The following is a 14755-nucleotide window of genomic DNA, read 5'->3' as shown; positions in this document are numbered from 1 at the left end:
ACTTAAGCATGGATATCGGATTGGCCAGGTAACACGATCACGTTCCGCGGTGTACGGATTGGCGAGCCAATCAATTTTACGAGCGTGCGAGAAAATTGAGAGAGGTAGCTTCGAAAGAGGAACCCGGCGTTCGATCGCCTCGATTCCCGCTACCTCCAACCATCGAACGTACGGAATCGCGCGGGCATTCCCAGAACGTATAAACATGTCGAGATTCCACGAAATTTCCCGTAAAAATCCCGATAAAATGAACAGTCTGCTTTCGCCACGAAAACTGTTCCACCGCGAGAAAGAAGGAGATTGTTCGGAGCGTCGCGTCGGTTATACATACAAGGTTCGTCTCGTGAAAGTTGAAACTGATATACACACAAGGAAGGCATTCTCGATCGATTTCGACGTCCACTCCAACATTCGGTAAACGTTGCGGGATATTATCTTTCGTTTGCACGAGAGGAACATTTGCTTTTCCGATTATAAGAGGCCACTACTGTGGCTCGTGTTTTTTTAACCAATGGCTTCAAAAAGTCAGACATGTATATACAGAAAATAAGGAAAAATCAAGAATTAATCAAGAATTCTCTTTTTTCCCGACATGTTATACCAGATATATGTTGCAGTAATATATTTATATTTTTCTTATACATGTATGATTAATCGATTAAATGACGATAAAATTTCTACGACGTAATTATCTGCGCGTAAAGTGAGCAATGTTATGTAGCGCGTTTTAATTTACGAGCCAATAATACTCGAACTTGACCGATTCTCCCGTAAAAATCACGACGGGGCTTATTATGCATTAATTAATGCACTCACCGTGACGTTTAATGCAGCGAGCGTTCCACGAGAGATGCTGGAACGGACGGAGGATTTTCGAACGCGAGACACGATTTTCGTGTAGAGTCTGTTGAATAGCGTGGGCGCATCACGTTTTTAGGTCAAGCCCGAAAGAAGTATCGCCCTTGTGTCGGACGCGCATGTTTCGTGTCGGACTACGATGCGTGAAAATTTCTCGGAAAGAAAAAGAGAGATTTTTTAAATGGGACATTCCGTATATGTTATTTAAAAAAAAATATATACATACATATATATATATATATATAAAGAATTCATAATATACAGGATACTTTATTTTATATATATATAAAGAATTCATAATATACAGGATACTTTATTATATATATAGAAGGTTTTTAAGAGGGTTTACACTCTTGTAAGATTAAACGAATATCAACCCCTGAACGCGAAGCAAGTGTCACGAATAATTCAACTTATATACGAGTACACGTGCGAGAAAGGACGCAGTATATAGGACGTGTATATAAGTGCAGGATAAATTACGTGTATGCAGGTATCGCACGCGATAATTTCCGCGCAGCACGTGGCGACAGCGCGTACCCAGTGACGTAACTGGTGCGCTTCTGCAAGCTGCTTGATTTACGAGCGGATTAAAGAAGATCTGCGCCTTTCGACATCGTTTCGCGTTACTTATCATTTTACATAATTCCAACGATATTACGTTCGAAGGACGCGTATCAGAGAATTATCACGGAGATTGCACGCTCTTATTTATTGTTAGAGTAACGACATTATAAGCATCTGCGTTATTACGATAAAAAACGATTGAGGCAAATTACTATTTGTATTATATCGTATTGTTTAAACGTCGTATATATTAAGATCAATTAGGATAATGATAATAGTCAGATGAAAATTAACACACGCAATATTTTTGAATAACATTATTAATTCTCGTTATAAAATAATTAAAGAGATTCATGAGTGTTCTTTTTGATGAATACCGTGATAATTATTATTAAAAATAAAAAAAAAAGTAGATAAATCTTTTTTCTTTTAATTTAGCGAGAATATTTATATCAGTGCGAGTCGTTAGACATTATATAACACAGACATCTGGCTCCTAAATTTTTAATAATATTTTTAATAACACTACAAGTATTGTCAATAATTTTTAATAAATAATAAATCGTTCAGATTTCAATAACAAGTATGGTACAAAGAAAAATGCTCGATATCAGAAATTCTAGAAGGAAAGAAGAGTGCAATAAAGCTGTAGAGCCATCGATTTTTGTATTATTTTAATAAAATAAAAAATAGTTACCTTTCTGCCGTGCCAAGGTAAAAGCGGATATCGAGTAGTTTCAACCTAATTCAACTCTGCTTTTCACGATATATATTATTACAGATATTTATTTTAAAATAAAAAAATTACTTTTATGTACATTATAGTATAGTTAAATCAAGTATTACTAAACGGACTTTTATATCGCGTCGTAACAGCACTTTGTTTTGATACGTGCTAGTTCGCGCGCGGTCAAATCGCGACTCACGACTACTTCGCATTTTCGTGTCTGTGTATGTACTCGTACTCGAGCCTCGAGCGTATGAGTGGTGGGGGTACCGAGTCTAGCGGCGCCGCGGCGGTCGGATCGTCCCAGTGCCGGTGTGTTGACGTTACCATGACAACGTTTAAGCGTGTCGCCCGGTCATTCACTAAACAACACTCGCCGTCGAAGGAATTCGTTCTTGAACGTGCGTGTCACATTATCGGTATGCCAAGTAGAGGTGAATATCGAACTCAAATAATTCAATAGTTTCTTGAGAAATTTAATGTACTCTGATTATCTATAAATGCTGTAGTTAAGGAGTTTTACCGTGTGACGTAAGCACGTGAAATTGGTCGTACGAAGATAGCTATAGTCCACGTGGCTTTCGTAACAGCAGGTTAGTCGAATAACGCATCGACTCGCGGCTTGTTTATTTTATTTATCCGTCTCAAGCGTATTGTGCGTATAAATAAGTAGTAAGAGTGCCGAGTTTAGCGACGGGTGATCGTCTCGGTATGTTAATCAATTCGACGGGATTACGATTAAGCACGTCGTCTGCCGGTACTCATTAAACTGCGTCGAAAGAACTCGTTTCTTTAATATGTCTTTCTATTTTTGCAGCACTCGCTCGTTTAATGCACGTCACGAGACTATCCAACGAGAATATCATCCAACATCAGGGGACATCGAGAAATCGCCATCACGACGTGTTAATTAATTTACATTAGTGCTTGCTTACAATATTCGCGTAACGATAAGTAACAGAGATAGTTACCCGTCAGAGTTTCGCGTCAGTCGAGTCGCGTTCGACAAGTCGTTAGTACATTATTCGAAGAAACATCGAGAAGCATCAAAATTATCGAAAGATTCCTGCTAGCCATCTATGATATTCAAAGGTAAGTCCCATGTTCTTCATTAATTACTTTTAGAAACTATAAATATTTGAAAAATTATATTAATAAATAAAATAAATGAATAAAACATTGATACTCCTAAAGTGCAATGTACCTATATGGAAAATGTTAGCCGATTTTTTATGTAATATTGTAGGATATATATTTAGTCACACACCAAGAAATGTCATTTTATTTAAATAGATATAAATTAATGCGCCATCGCTCGCGGCACTCCTGTAATTTTCTTTAACACGTTGAATCGAGTAAATCGCGAAGCTCAGACTAGGAACAGTTAAACTGGAAAGAAAAGATTGAGTTACCAAGATAATCGGATGCACGCCCATTCGCGCGACCACGCATCTCGATATCTTTTAGGTGTAGTTCACAACGGGAGAATTCTTTTCGAGATACCTTTTGTCGATGACATCGATACCGAGCCTGTCGGAAAAATAGAAATTTTTAAAAGATCGGCAGTGTGCTATTTTTTGTTTATATCGCATCGATAGTCGCTCAATCACGAGCGCGCGAATTTTTTAATGAGATTATCGTTAACGATAATCATCCCCACCACTGAACTGATTTTAATTTACGCGACTCGGATAAGCAGAGTATTCATGTCAATGAATATTAAGAGAGATATCACAACAAGGATTTTAATAATTAATTTAATGCGTTGATAACTCAAAGAAATATGAAAGAATAAATAGAATTATATTTTTCGAGCGTGCTGAAACTGTCATCCTTATAATTTCGATCTGCGAATGAACGATGGATTGACGGTTAAAAGGGATTTACGGAATTCTGAGATCTTGATTGTTTTTTCCCCTTCGATCGCAAGTGCCTCTCGAACTCTATGAATTCAAAGATCTATAGAGATCTTCGCGGCCGAGGCGACGGTTATGGAACGCGACGGAGGCAGATGGGCTTGGCAGCACAAAAGCGATAAATCAACGTAATAAGTCGGGCCTGGGAGAAACATCGAGTCCATAAAGATGTTGGTTTAGGACACACACGCATTTCCGAGGCGCGCCCTCGCGGCATCGAGTCCTCTCGCCTCTCTTCGTCCGCTTAGAAAATCATGAATCGCCTCGATCTCGATCCAAGAGCCAAGGGGCACACCCGCGTGTCGTGGACTCTAATAAAGGAAAAGATATAGCCGGTATTCGTGTTTTCTCTGTATATACAAAAATGTTATGCTTACTAGCTCTCGTTCGGGAACCGTCAAAGCGAAAGATAATAAACATCGCTCCACGAAATGTCAGTTGAAGTATGTGCGAACTTGGGCACGCAATCTGTGTGTGTTACGAGAAATAAATATTTTAAACGTGATATATACATATATATATATATATATATATATATATATATATATATATATCCGATATGTATATATGAAATTTTCTGCCGGTATCGTTTTATTGCGTTGATAAAAAATATACATTTTGGTTTCGTATTAGAGTAATTTATACATTCTCTATATATAATCTGTATGTACGGTATATATTATTTAGAAATTAATTAATGTTTATATTGAGAGAGCATCGAATATTATGCTTCTCGTTTTCCGTTATAAAGATTTGATTTTGATCTCTGGAAGCTTCTTCCTCTCCTTCCGAGAACGGAGGAAGTCGAATGTCGGAGGAAGAACCGAAAGATTAAAGGGCGGAGTTAATGGCTCAATTAGCGCGGTTGGCAGGCAGCAAAACACGGAATGGAACTTGGGCGGAAAAGTTCTCGCGCGAGATCTCTCGAATTTCACGCGAAGAAAAATCGAATATATTTTTTCAAAACATTGATTTATTATCTTTCATTGGAGTAATAGTTTTTTTTAAACACTTGTTATTACACAAGGCAAAATTTAAAAATTTTTCTCGTATTCATAAATATAAGTAATCTAATAATATAATCAACGTTGATAGAGTTAGTACATATAATACTGTTTAAGAATGATAATAAACACATCTTGTGCGTTTGAGAAAAAATACTTATCCGCTATTATATATTTTCGTGGTACAATATCAAGAGATTGTTCGTGATCTCTAAAATAAAACGAGAGACGGAATGTTCGCCTGCACATTTTTTCCCCCTACGTCGAATATATAAGCGCGCTCGATAACCGAATAATAACTAGAAACTTTATCGTCCAAGAATATCGTCATTAGACGACGTCGATTTTCACGACGGAATTGCCCGGCTACTCGACTTTAGCCGAGTTTATAGGTTTCCACGCAGGCGCCGCGTGCGCGAAAGAAAGAGAAAAAAAATATCAACGCACGCTGTTCGCGATAGCGTGTGATTCCGCTCGCAGAAATCCGATCTTAACGATCCTCGTGCCGCGGCAAATCGATGATAAAATCGAGAACGACGTCCGCGCACCCGTCGGCGGTCGGCATTAAAGTCGGCCGAGGGGTTCGGTTTTATGGTTTTCGCGGATGCGAGTCACGAGAACGACGACGAGAAGTAGAAAAAAAGAAAAAAAAAAAAAAAAAAAAAAATAAGAATCCAACTGGAAAACCGTGTCCGCGCTGTCTCTGTCAGCTGTCATTACGCGTCGTTAACTCGACGGTGGACAGGAGTCAACCTATGCATGGATTACGAGACTTCTCGGTCCATGAACTTTGTGGATAGAGCGGTTATCTTTACGCCGTTTCTAACAATAAGAAGATTCTCTCACTCGTCGCGTTGTGTTTCTCTTTATTTCTCTCTCTCTCTCTTTCTCTCTCCGCGATTTTCGTTTCACGCTCCAGTGAACGCGCGAGCCGTTCTGTGCACAAGTTTTTTTTTTTTTTTTTTTTTTTTCTCAGGAATCGAATTATCATGGAAAGTAAGTTTATACGATAACATACGATTTGCCGAACTGAACGGTTTCCTGGTTTTCGAGAAAAGAGGCGAAAGAAGAAGATAAGGATGTCGCGTATAGTCATCTTTATAATTCGCATATAATACTTGATTAAGAGTACAAAATGACATCTTCGTGCAAACTGTTATCTTAATAAATCGGCGTAACGGTACACGCTCGAGTTCGGATTATCCCTAACAATGTATTTCATAGAGAAGACACGCATCCCCGTTAATCCCCGTTCGGTGCTTGAAATTCCGCGCTTTCGTCGCAAAGAGAGACACGTCGTTCGAACAAGCTCGACAATCGGATTAAGATTAACCTAACCGTGGATCAAGGCACCCCGGGAGGGAACCGGACGCGGGACGCGATTTAAGCATGCGGTTACATTCAAAAACGGTCAGATATTCGAGATGTTCTCCTACGCTCCTTCGGAGCGCCCTCGGTTCTCTCCTTCCTCTGCCGGGCCACTCGACGAGGATTCCAGAGTGGTAAATTCTCGAACGCCATAACACCGCCACCGTGCGTTTGTTTGGACAAGGGCATTATGAGATTTTATGCGAGCCACGCGTGCTTCGTCGACTTACAACGTTGTTTATGCACCCAGCGGCACACCTCGTATCTGCCTCCTCCTCCTCCTCCTCCTCCCCAGCAGCGGAAGAGCCGACTCTCGTTTTCTCTCTCATCCACCCCCTACTTTTCTGCGTTACCGTTTTCGCATTCTTCTCTTTTCTTTTGATAAGAGAAATGATTTTAATACGAGAAACCAGAGCGTTTTTCTTATATCTCAGAGAAGGTGCAAATCATAGTTTTCTTAACACTCGAAATATCGTGGGAACTACCCAGCAATATGGGCTCTAAAAATATCCTCTTAATACGTAAACAGAGAAAGAGAGAGAGAACTCGTAAAACAATCACGCATCACGTTGGATTTATATTTTATTATTCTGCATTATTCATTTTTTGTCACAACTTATATTGCACAGTTTAATATAAGCATTATTATAATATTTTTCGTAAAATAATACATTTATTCAATATCGAATAATATTTTTATATATTACATGTTTAATATAATTACGTTTTATTATTCGGAAATTATATTATTTAATATTGAAATAATATTTATATAAATACTATCGACTTTCAATATCTTGCGCTATGCAATAGAGACTCGTATGTAAACTATCTATAGCGCATACGATAACACGAGAGTATTTCTCGTGTTCCGCGAATTTTCCGTCTCGTCGATGCGCGTTGATTGTTGATCGAGCGAACGAAAAGCATCGGTGATAATGAATATTTATTTGAAACGAAACGAGCCGCGAGAACCTTTTGGCGCGCCGCAATCTCGGCGATGAGATACGCCGACTCGGTTGAAGCAGACAAAACAAACCCGTTTTATCAACAAGTACCATCGCCTAATTGTCTCATTAAAAGCGATTAGCCTCTGAGCGAGTCATCCCGGTTAGAGAAGTACGTTCCTCACGGGTGGCAAGAAATGTCATTCTTTATTGTCTACTCTCTTAACCTTCTACATTATGACTACAAATTTACTTTTTGTTAGCCGTTATGTTAATTTTTCCAATTATCGTTCCCATAGTGAAAAAGAGTGAAGTCAAAAATTGTTCGACTTCACTCATCTCTTTAATCAACCTCTCTAAAAGCACGTGAAAAAAGAGTGAAAACAAGATAGAACGAAAAAGGCCAGACACAACATTAATAATTAATAAAATCATTAAAAGTATCAGAAATTAATAAAATAAAAATTAAAATATTTTTCTATAAAAAAATTATTTAACTGTCTTGTAGTCCCATAAGATCGACGTTACAAAAGCTACGAATTAAATCGAGGCAATGCCCTTTCGCTTCAAGTTGTTTTCGAATGCGCAATAAAATTCACGCCGACACCGCGATTCGCCGACGAGGGTGGGGGAAGGAGGAGAGGGGGAGGGGAATCGTATACGAGCACGCGGGTTATACGCGCTATCGCGACGTATCGCATCGTACCTGGGGTATCGTGTGTCTCCTGCAGGCCGGTGGGGCTCCCGGTACAAAACGCGGGTCGCGGGCGTTATGAATGCGTGGAATTTATCAATGGACGGCGCGCCAATGATAAATCGCGCGTGCGGTACGCATCGCGACGGCGTGACTTTCTCTCTCTCTCTCTCTCTCTCTCTCTCTCTCTCTCTCTCTCTATTCGCGCGAAGCTGGAAAGAAGGATGGGAAAAAGGGGATGGCGAGAAGCTGGAAGGGAATGTCTTCCTTCGACGAGAGTTCCTACCGTGCGATCTGCGCGCGCTGACAAATCGGTCCTCGTTTTTATGCACGGTACACGTTGCCGGCACAGCCGGCGGCGTATGCGATATCGTATATACATATATATATATATATATATAATGTATATTTCACCCGGTTCGTGTTTACGCCCGTAATGCGAGCACCGAGAGATAGGCGCGAGATAGGCGAGAGGGCAGTTTTGGATCCTTCTGTAAACGCGCGAAGCGCAAGTTTCTTTTATGCGAGAGTGCCGATTCTCTTTGGAATTAAACGAAACACAATCGAATAATAAACGCAACATAACATTCTTCGGATAAGCGACGAAGGAGCGTATGTTTATCTCGTAACGGCGAGGCGAATTCACGTTCGATCCGCGCTCTCATCGGGATGAAATCTGAACCGACGAGTATGCAAAAGTCGCGCGACAGGCAGAACGAGAGAGGTGTCGCGACATCCTCGCGCGATCCGACGAGCGTATTTCGATAAGCCGAAAGCGCTCGCGGGATCGCGGACGCGCCTTATAAGCGCGAGAGAAACGCTCCGGTCCGGGAACACGTAATGTCGTATGTAACGAACGAATTAAAGAACCCGTCCGCGAGAATGGTATTTGTATTACACGACGAATATATATATATATATATATATATATATATATATATAGATTTCGATAAAACAAAGTTCGAGGGGATTTTTCGCGAGGGTTCGAAGAATTTGCAATATTTTTACGCGCGAGATCCGATCTGGTTGAACCGTCTGGATGAGAAAAGTCCGACGAATATACCAGCATGCATATCTGGTAGCTCTCGCGTCTCGTTTATTTCCACCAGGATACACCCGCATCTTTGGCCGAGACGCCCTCCCTCCCTTTTATTCCGATTCTCCTGCGACAACCTACGCGACAAAGAGATACATAAACGAGGCGATCCCGTGGCATTGTTTGTGTACCGTAGTTTCGTTGCAGAAGGAAATCTTCCTCCCACGATCCCGGTGCGTGGGGTCAGCGGTGATTCGCGATTACGATAAAGAACTTGAAACCGCCCGTCCTCTCCGATTTTCGATGCTCGAGTTTGGACAGGCGGATTCTTTTTACCCCCGCGTCGATCCAATATCGTTACCGTCGTCAAAATCGAGATGCCGTCTTTTGTGTTTCCATCATCACGCTCCTGTATAATTTGCGATGCATTAACTTACTGTATCGAAACGTGTCGGACGCGGCATGTCAGCGGAGACGCCGCGGAAAGAACGTGTGGCGCGATATCTTTCACTGTGATGAGGCGAAACGCCGAAGGCAAAAATACACGCTGCGTGTCTCGCATCCTCGTAAAGAGACGAAAATATCTGTTGAAGACAAGCGGCAGTGAAGAAGGTAGGGGGCGAGATCGCTCGGCGCGCAACACACCATACATTTTACACCCGCCATCGTTCCTCTATTCTGCCTCGTCCCAAGAACGGAAGTTTTGATTGACCATAACGTATCTGTGAACGATATATATATATATATATATATATATATATATATATATATATATATATTAGAGACGGGATCACGAACGAAGGTGCGAGTGGCGTGAAAATTGATAAAAGACGCTCCAAACTTTTACGAGTATTCTATAAGACATAATACCATCACTTGTCGAGTCATGATAGATATGCTCGAATCGATTAAATTGAAAAATCTTAATCTCACCATTTTAGCACAGCCGGTTCATACATCAAGCAACGAGCCGTAATATTTTATTAGCATCGCTCTATAATCGACGTCTCTGTATTAAGTTTTCAGCATTTACAAAAAAATAAGCGAAATAAGCGTATAGCAAATAAATTATAAGATACCGATATAATAATGAAAAAGTGGTATTAATTAAAATTGTCAGCTACAGTTTTCTTTTTTTAGTCAATATGAAGGAATGAATAATAATCATTATACATCTTTTATTTATCGTAGACATGAAAATTGAGCAATGAAAGATATCTTTATCCGTCGAAAACAGGATTTCGTTTTTGACCATTTATATGCGGACTGATCATCGATATAGACACATCAGATAGGTAGATGCATGGTCACGCGTTGTCGGTTTTCACCGCAGCCTCCTATAAACACACACACACACACACACATACGCACGCACGCACGCGCGTGTACTATTTGTCCAATCCATGTCACATAACTCGGGGTGGTTTTACGACGTTTTACAGCATCGTGTTCGCTGTAAAACCGCGAACCCTCGTAAAGACCGACGCGCATCTCCCTCGTCACGAATTAGATTCGCGTGGCGACGGATTTTATCCGGCGAATCTTCTCCCCCTTCTCTTTTTCGTTCTCTCTCTCTCTCTCTCTCTGCTTTTTCTTCGCTTTTGAAATTTTCACCCTCGCCGGTTCCATTCACGCCGACGTCGCCATTCGTTTAGTTGGCGAACACGCGCGTACGCTCGCAGCGACCGCGACGAAGCCGACGCAATTCGCTTCTCGGCCTCCTACTGCGAGCTCCAAGATCGTGGAATGAATAAAGAAAGCGGATGAACACAAAGGGCGAGGCGAGAGAGACTCGATAATCGTCCGTTCCCAAGAACCGCGAAATTACTATCGTCGAATCAAGTTCCTCTTTTGTTCTATAATTCTAAATTTTTCGAGCACTAAATTGTTAAATGCATAACTCGATACATCTAGTTTTGAGCAAACAAATAACGTATAAATTTGTAAAATATGTCAGATGAATATTAAAAGATTATGATGTATTCTATGATGCATTTCTCTCGCTTTTTCTCTCTCTCTCTCTCTCTCTCTCTCTCTCTCTCTCTCTCTTCTTTTTATAAACTTTTTTGAATATTCAAAATAATTTGTATGCATTTTTAGAAGAATTAAAAATGATTAGCTTTCATGCGTGTAATTTTAGCGTGTAGTAACCCAATCGTGACAATCGTAACGCTGACATAATAATCAAAACGTATATTTGCTTTTATACGGCGAATCCATAAGTATCACAATACGAATTTATCTGCGTGCTTGTGTGCTGACATTTATATCTCGTTTTACTTACACGTAACCAATCGATTTCGGCAATTACAGAGTCAAGCTGCACTCTGTATTTTGCGAATACAGTCGATACAATTATGCGAATCGATATTCTACGCGCGATCGCGCAATTTCGTCCGGTCCCTCGATAAAATTGTCGACCAACGAGGATTTATTAGCCGCTCGCTAACCGCTCCCTATCCGCTGCCCCTCCCCTCTTTCTTTATCGATACAATATTGCGAATGATCGAGAGGGTGGCAACTGTTGCAATTAAATGCTTAATTGGACCGACATACTGAAGCTTCGGTGATTGCCATTTTGGAACACCTGCTACGATTGCTGGCTGATTTAATGCCGTATGAAAGAATCGGCACCGAGTTTCACAACACATTTAATGCATCCTCCCTTTCTCTCTCTTTCTCTGATTAAAATATTCATGTCGTCCGAGACGGTCGAGATTAAGCGACTGACTTTTTGCATAATTGTCGCTTTAATTGTGCATTATTAATTGACCAGCGTCTCAGTGTGACGTGGATTAATACCGGTTTTGTAACATCCAATTCAGTCCGGCGTTACAAACTCATATATCGAAACATTGTAGGATTGGCTAGAAGAGTTTAATGAGTGGAAAAATTATGGTAAATTTCGATATTTTCTGTCCTAAATTTTATTTGATGAAATAATTTGACAAAAACTGTAAAAATAAGATAGATAAAATATATGTATATGTGATTTCATGCAAAATATATTTTTGCTTTAATTAATAAATTACACTAATCATTATAGTTAAAAAAATTAAATCAGTATAATAATTAAGTTTTTTTTTTTTTTAACTAAAATTAATATGTGAAATTTTTTTAAACAAAGATTTTAAAGATATAAATGTTACTCTACATCTTCTAACAAAAAACTAATTTATTCGCTACTTTGATTTCTAATCTATTACTAATTTTATTTTGGATAAAGGTTAAATGAAAAAATATTTTTTCAATCTATTAATATCGAACTATTTTTTCAAAAAGGGTAAAATTTTTCCAGTCCTGATATATTCTTATATTTAAAACCACATGTACTACATGAGGCAATTTTATTTGCATGTACGCGTACGAGTGCCGTATTGTCAACCGTCAAGTTTCAGTATCTCGTATACCTCAGTCTCTTATCGAGAATAATAGCGCAGGCTCTATTATCCTTTCGACGAGGTACCGCAATTCCACGGTGGAAATGAAGCGCTGAAAGGAAGGAAACCGCAGCTTTGTTCGCGCCACGTCGAAGCGTCTAATTATTGCGTCGTTTCCACATCCCCAGAAGACTAGCCCCGCTCGAGGAGGTAATCTCGTTGCGTGCGCAATCGCGTGTCGTGCTCGCGGAACGTGAAAACATGCGAGGAGGCTTTAATTAACTCGATTAAGACGTTATTCCGTCGGTACGGCGGTACATTCTTCGCCGAGCTTCTTTCGCCTGTCGTTCGACTCGAAGCCGAAGCCGAAGCCGAAGCCGTCCCGATCGGCGCCAATTCTCCCGTCCCGTCGCGAAGCTTCTTGTTAACACTTCTCCCTCGCAGCAGCGAGGGAGCAGATGTATTATTCACCGCGATTAACGTAGATCACCGTTTATGCAAATACGAGTAAAATCGTTGGGTTTAGTTAGGTGTAATCATGTTACGCAAAATATAACAGAATCAATTGTCGGTGTACGCTTGCACGTGCAAATTATAGATAAGTATGCATAAATCAACGTCTTTTCGCTTGCACGGAAATTGTATCGAGCTTTCACATTGAGAATGGACTAATTATTAACGATGTTTAATCGAAATCTACAAATCAATATACGATCTATCTCACGTTCAAAGCATAATGTACAATAAAAGATACATTTTTAATTTTAATCAATAATTAGGTACTCGAGTTGAAAACTTGTGTGGCTATTGCAATGATATCTTGATCTCGACATAACTATGAATTTTAATAACTATAAGTAGGAAAAAAATTATAATTGAAAAGTAACTTTTCTGCGAATAATAATTATGAAGCAATTCCAATAATTATATGCGAAAAAGAGAGGTATATGCAGATGTATGTATGCAGATTGATTTTATAATAACGAATATTTGCTAAATTACATATTTGTTATAATATTTAATAACGGGGTGAAATAAAAATCTAGAAATTCTCCCCCAGAATATTTTTTCAAGTTTTCTTTAGCGTTTCTAAATTATGACATTAAAATTTAACTCTAAAAGCTCGAATTTTCCATACAATTTTGCGATATTTCATTTTTTCGGATTCGTATTTATTCGCGAGCATTTGTATGACTTGTTTAAAGTAGATAAAGATGAAAATTTACGCGAGGTAGCTATGCAGATGAAAAAAGTGTGAAAAATTTGTTATAATTAATATTGAGACGAAATAAAAATTTAGAAATTCTTCTCCAGAATATTTATCTTAAATTTTCTCTAAAGTTTCTTCAGATTATAATATTGAAATTCAACTCTAATAACTCGAATTTTCCATACAATTTTTCGGCATTTTAGTTCTTGACTACGGGCTTGATACTCATTTATATGAATTGTTTAAAGTAAAAAAAAAAACTTAGGGGTGAGATAGAAGTGCATAAAAGATTTGTTATAATATTTAATAATATTGTGAGACGAAAAAAATTTAGAAATTCTTTCGGGAATATTTTTTTCAAACTTTCTTTAGGGTCTCCAAATTATAACATTGAAATTCAACTCTAATAACTGAAATTTTCCATATAATTCCATATAATTTTTCGACATTTTACTTTTTTCGGATTCGTTTGATTCTTGAAGCATTTATTAGTAATTATTACTAATTATTTGAAATAAATGAAGATGAAAACTTATTGATGAAATAGCGTTACATACGAAAGGCGTGGAAGATTGTTATAATATTTGATAATATTGTAGGGCGAAAAAAAATTTAGAAATTTTCTTCCCGAAATAATTTATTTCCACACATTTTATTTTTTTAAATTTATGCTTGATACAATCGGAGCATTTGTATAATAAATAAAGATAAAAACTTACGAATGAGATGCATGGAAGGTATGGAATATTTATTGTAATATTTAATATTGTGAGACAAAAATAATTTACAAAGTCTTTCTGGAATATATTTTTCTTTAATACCTCTCCAGATTATATATAACATTGAAATTCAACTGTGATAACTGGAATTTTCCACCCAATTTTTCGACTCTTGATTTTTAAAAATTTATGCTTTAATATTTAATATTGCGAGACAAAAATAATTTACAAAGTCTTTCCGCAATATATTTTTCTTTAATACCTCTCCAGATTACATATAACATTGAAATTCAACTGTGATAACTGGAATTTTCCATCCAATTTTTCGA

General features: G+C 38.5%; 1 protein-coding gene and 1 long non-coding RNA gene across 6 annotated transcripts in view; one reads left to right on the top strand and one right to left on the bottom strand.

The window, feature by feature from the left end:
- Ci (uncharacterized) overlaps nt 1-14755 on the bottom strand; it is a 79732-nt gene that overhangs the window by 62968 nt on the left and 2009 nt on the right. Inside the window, exon 1 of one of the 2 annotated variants that reach the window (XM_072901054.1) lies at nt 2123-2329. The exons of the other annotated variant lie outside the window; for it this stretch is intronic. The gene's annotated coding sequence lies outside the window, so the exon portion shown is untranslated. Of the gene's footprint in view, nt 1-2122; nt 2330-14755 lie in introns of those variants that run through there. 2 annotated transcript variants of the gene reach the window in all.
- The window catches only part of LOC140670457 (uncharacterized), a 72222-nt gene continuing 59930 nt past the window's right edge, over nt 2464-14755 (top strand). For all 4 annotated transcript variants that reach the window (XR_012047562.1, XR_012047559.1, XR_012047561.1 and 1 more), the window contains exons 1-2: nt 2464-2586; nt 2970-3244. This is a non-coding gene — a long non-coding RNA (uncharacterized lncRNA). The remainder of the gene's footprint in view (nt 2587-2969; nt 3245-14755) is intronic.

This window comes from Anoplolepis gracilipes, chromosome 10, assembly GCF_047496725.1.
Source record: "Anoplolepis gracilipes chromosome 10, ASM4749672v1, whole genome shotgun sequence".
NCBI lineage: Eukaryota > Metazoa > Arthropoda > Insecta > Hymenoptera > Formicidae > Anoplolepis > Anoplolepis gracilipes.
This window is presented reverse-complemented; position numbering and strand designations above follow the sequence as displayed.